Below are 5,825 nucleotides of genomic sequence, written 5' to 3'. Positions count from 1 at the left end.
CCAAATGTCTAAGACCAAATGCATAATAATAAAACAAAATCTTGGGTAGGCCTAACCCACCATTGTCAATCGGCCTATGTAACTTACTGAAATTTAACCTGGGACGCTTACAATTCTAAATAAAGGACTTCGCTATGCTATCAAATTGCTTGAAATAAGGGAGGGGGACATCTACAGGTAGAGACTGTAGCAAGTAGTTGAATTTTGGAATACAATTCATTTTAATAACATTAACCTTCCCAATCATCGATAAATGTAATAAAGCCCACCTGTCCACATCATTCGAAAACCTCTTTATTAAGGGATCAAAATTAACTCTGACTAAATCACACAAATTTGCTGGGAATAAAATTCCCAAATACTTAATTCCCTGTTTGGGCCAATGGAAGGCGTCCGGCTGAAAAGCCGTTACTGGACAGTATGCTGTCAAAGCCAAAGCTTCAGCTTTAGACCAATTGACTTTGTATCCTGAGAACTTGGAAAAAGAATTAATAATTCTGTGGAGGCAAGGCATAGATTTAGTAGGGTCGGAGACGAATAATAAAATATAATTTGCGTAAAGCAGAAGTTTATGCGCCACAGCTCCCGCAATCACCCCTGGAAAATCATCGTCCTTTCTTATCGTGGCTGCTAATGGTTCCAGGGCAAGACAGAACAATAATGGGGAAAGAGGGCAACCCTGCCGGGTGCCCCCATCCAGAGTAAAAAAATCTGAAATTAATCTGTTTGTTTGTACTGCCGCTACAGGGTGTCTATAAAGTAGCTTAATCCAACCAATAAAAGTATTCCCAAACCCATACATTTCCAAAATCTTAAAAAGATAACTTTACTTAATCGATTAGCCAGAATTTTTGACAAAATTTTTACGTCTAACTGGATCAGGGAAATTGGACGGTAACTTTTACACTCACTTGGATCTTTGTCCTTTTTAAGAATCAGACTGATCCATGCTTGTGTCATGGTTGGCGGAAGCTTTCCGTTCTTTAATGATTCTGGATAAACTTCTAACAAATGTGGAGCCAGTTCTGTAGCATAAGATTTGAAAAACTCAGTGGCAAAGCCGTCAGGCCCCGGAGCCTTGCCTGTAGGCAGGGCCTTAATTACCTCATCATGCTCCTCCAAGTTTATCTCAGAATCAAGAGAACTCCTTTGCTCAGTCGTCAGTTTAGGAATATCTAATGGTTCCACAAAGTTCCTAATATCCTCATCAGTAGATGAAGACATGGAACTATAGAGATCAAAGTAGAATTCTTTAAAAGCATTACTAATATCAATGGCCGAGGTAAATATTTCACCACCAGCAGATTTCAATGAGGGAATGGCAGAAAAAGACTCTGTCTGCTTTATATATCTAGCCAAAAGTTTTCCTGCTTTGTCACCCAACACAAAGTATGACTGTCTTGCCCTGAATAACCAAAACTCCACTTTCCGTGACAAAATAGTATTATATCTATATTTCAATCGGGTCAATTCTCTGAGGCCATCAGATGACATATGGCGCTTCAGCTCTGCCTCGGCACTTTTAATATTTCCTTCCAACTCTACAAGTTTTTGTGCTTTGGATTTTTTGGTGAATGAGGCATACTGTATGATCCGACCCCTAAGAACCGCCTTAAGTGCCTCCCAAGCCATGCCAACAGAGGATACTGAGGACCAGTTGGTCTCCATATAGACACTGATTTCAGCCTTTAGCATTTGTTGGAAATCAGAATTTTGCACAAGGGACACATTAAGGCGCCAACTGCATGATTTATTTTTCTCTATATGTGGCAACATCTCTAAACTCACCAGGGCATGATCTGAGACTAAGATATTTCCAATTGAGCAATCAACGACAGATGAAATGAGGGATTTGGATAACAAAAAAAACACAAACAAAAAACAAAAAAAAATTATATTCTAAAATAAATCTTATGGACTGATGAAAAAAATGTATAGTCCCTACCAGATGGGTTCAAAAGTCTCCAAATATCTGTAAGACCAAGATTTTTACACATCCTGTGAAGCGTCAATGTTGCTCTAGGGGGTTTACACACTTTTGCTTCACTATGATCAAGGACTGAGTCCATCAAAAGATTAAAGTCTCCTCCCAAAATTATATCATGAGGGGTGCCAGCGGCTTGCAACATCCCTTCAAGATCTATAAAAAAAGCCCTGAACATCAGCGTTAGGTGCGTAAATATTAGCCAAAATCAACACTTGCCCCTGAATTTCAGCTAAAACAATAATGACTCTCCCTAATTTATCTTTAGTCTGTCTGAGACATTTGAATTGTAGATGTTTACTTATCAGTGTAATGATTCCTTTGCTCTTACTTGAGCCAGCACTAAAGAAAACATGTCCACCCCATATCTTCCCACATTTTTCAGCTTCCTGCGGGGAAAGATGTGTTTCTTGAAGAAACAGTATATCATATTTCTTACGTTTAAGAAAAGTAATAACCTTCCTTCTTTTTATGGGGTGCCCCAACCCATTCACATTCCATGTGGAGAGAGATAGTACAATCATATTAACATTTGACAATTTGATATAGTAGAAAAAATAAATTGTGTGTCAAAAACAAAATTATACAGACCACATTCCCCATTACTGCAACAATCAAACCCCAAACAAAACAAACAGAAAAAAGAAAAACATGTACATTAACCCCGCGCATGACAGTGCCAACCGGCGACAATCCCTCTAAACTCAAAAGGTCTATGAACGCCCACGAGCCCCCACGACAACTTTGCCCATCGAATTGCTCAATTTTGCCTCACAAATTTGTGACTTGTGAGGCAAAATTACATAACAGAAAATACTTTGTAAAATAAACCCCAGCCAATAGGAAGAATGAACACAATGAACATGTAGATTCATTCACAGAACTGTCTCAAAGGCGTGATCTTCCACAAAACAAATTCCAGCTGATACAACCGTTCAGTTTCCTCGGACAGACAAACAAATGTTCAGTGAGTTGGCTGTTATGAGTTCAACGGATGACGTAATCATTCTAATGTCCCATAAAAATACTCAACAAAACAAACTCCAGCCAGCAGGAGGAATAAGCACGAAGAACAAACAGATTAATCCATAGCTGTTCCAAAGGAGTGTTATTCAATAGAACAAGCTCCAGCCGCTAGGCGGAACCAATACAAAAAGAAACAAAACCGGCATCCCGGTTCCCCGGATGGTCAAGAGTCAATTCACTCAGAGGCCGCATAAAAGTATATACCATGACTTACATAATCCGTCAACTTTATAATAGACATCCTTTATGTGAGCACATAGATATTTTGCGGTCATCCGTAGTGTCCACTCTCAAACTGGCTGGGAACTTCAATGCAAAAGTAATCTTCCATCAATGCAAAAGTTTCTTTAAGGAAAAGTGTTATTCACAAAACAAACTCCAGCCGCTCGGCGGAGCCAACGCAAAAAAGAAAAAAGAAACCAAAATGACACCCAGCTTCCTCAAAATCCAGAGTAAGTACAGCGAGTCGACCCACTCACATGAGAAACACCCAATGGTTTACTCACCCATGATTCTATAAAAGACATTGCCTGATTGGGACATGTAAATACTCTGCGACCATCCTTCGTTTCTATTCTCAGTTTGGCCGGAAACATCAGAGCAAAAGTGATCTTTCGCTGATGTAAGAGTTTCTTACATTCCTTGAACCGATCATGTTTCTCTTGTCGAACTCGCAAAGTCCGGGAACAAGAAAATATTATGGTTCTTCCAAGAAAGCTTCCCTTTGATCCTCGCCTGACGCAACACACAATCTTTATTGGATGATCTCAGAAATTTTGCCAGAATCGATCGGGGCCTGTCTCCCTCAGCAGATCTGCAAGATGGGACTCTGTGAGCTCGCTCGATTTCCAGCTTGTGGCCTGTTATGTCAAGCAGACTCGGGAAAAGCTTGTCTAGGAATTTCACCATATCTCTGCCCTCCTCATGCTCAGGAATTCCAACAATTCGAATGTTATTCCTGCGGCTTCTATTCTCAAGATCTTCAAGCTTTTCAAGGAGATGTTCCAAATCAACTTTGGTCACGGGCGGATTAGCGGTTAATTCCCTCTCCGAAGACTCCAGACAATCGATTCGTCTCTCAACATCAGTCACTGTTGTAACTAACTCAGAGAATTTTATTTCCATCTCCGTAATCGATCGACGTATTACAGCGAGATCCTCCAAGTCAGCAAGAATCTTCGTCAATATCACCGACATGTTGGACAACTGACACTGGATCTCCTCTTCCGCCACGCCATCCAAATCAAGTCCCCGGTCTGTAGGCCTGTTGGGGCTTTCATCCTGAACACGTCTTTTAATGTCTCCAGAGCCTGAGGATTTTTACTTCTTTGCCATGTTTTGCCTCAAAGAGCAAATGTGTAACTGGGTGTATCAAATTTCACCAGATTACAACATGAAAATAATAAAAAATTTAGCAAGGTGCGCAGAGCTCGTCGCTCACACGTCTGCTTCTTGCATGGCGTCATGTTACCTCCTCTTTCAGAAGCATGTTATTGTAAAGCTCATTCATAGCACCAGTTCAAAGTTTGGAAACACCAACTCTTTTTTAGAATTACCATTGTCCACATTTTAGATTAGAATTATCAAACTATGAGTTATCAAAACTATGAAATAACACAAATGGAAATGTGGGAATCATGCAGTCTCTCTAACATTTCACATTTTTCAGATTTGCCACGATAGCAGCTTTAACACTCCTGACATTCTTTCAATCACAACTTTATGAGGCATGCTTTTCAAATAGTCTTACAGTCTTGAAGGAGCTCCCATATGAGCTCCATTGAGATTTTCACACACAACAGTCTCTGTAATTTACTCCGAATGGTGCCAAATACAAAAAAAACATCCAGGGAGTGGCAATTCTGCAGACGGAAATTTCTTGTGGATGAGAGAGGTCAACGGAGAATGGCCAGATTGGTTCGAGCTGACAGAAAGGCTACGGTGACTCACATAACCACTCTGTACAAATGTAGTGAGAAGAATAGCATCTCAGAATGCACAACACATCAAACTTTGAGGTGGATGGGCTACAACAGCAAAAGACCATGTTGGGCACTTCATTAGGACCATAGTGTTCCTAATAAAGTGCTTATATATATATATATATATATTTATATATATATATATATATAGTATATATATTTACAAACATTATGTCTTCACACAGACTCATGAGTGTCTAAAGTGGTCTTCTCTGTTTTATGGTTTTCTTGTCACATGAAAACAGAATAGCCACAACCTCAATATTTGGACTTTGATTTGGTGGCCATAAGTTTTTCAAATATTAATATTTTAAAAACACATTTGATCTACTGCTAATTTTTAAGAAATACTATTTAAAGATAATTTTATGCCAACATTTGTTTGTTCAAGAATTTCAACTTTTAATTTTTTTATTTATTTTTTTACTGTCTCTGGATGGTTACTTCACTTAGACATGTTAGGCTTTTACTACAGAAAGAATATCAAAGTGACTTTGAAGTCAGAAAATAAAACCATGTTCATGTTTTCATCACTAGAGGTGTATTCAAGTAAGCAACTGTTTTTTGTAAATTGCATTTTAAATGTATTTCTTAAAAACTAAATAATTCTGGACCACAACATGAGCATCATAAGGCTTTAGCTCAAAGTGTCTAAGATCATGAGAAACATACAGTCAAGCCTTTCTTAATGTTAGATTAATACTCTGTGCTCTTAGAGGTTCATTTCTATTATGCAAACACTATCATCAGTTTACTTTGCCTACATTGTGCTATGTAAAGATGTTGGTAGCGGTGTACTCGTGTACATTTATAACAGCAACAAGTCAGGGGTA

The sequence above is a fragment of the Myxocyprinus asiaticus genome, chromosome 15 (assembly GCF_019703515.2).
Source record: "Myxocyprinus asiaticus isolate MX2 ecotype Aquarium Trade chromosome 15, UBuf_Myxa_2, whole genome shotgun sequence".
NCBI lineage: Eukaryota > Metazoa > Chordata > Actinopteri > Cypriniformes > Catostomidae > Myxocyprinus > Myxocyprinus asiaticus.
This window is presented reverse-complemented; position numbering follows the sequence as displayed.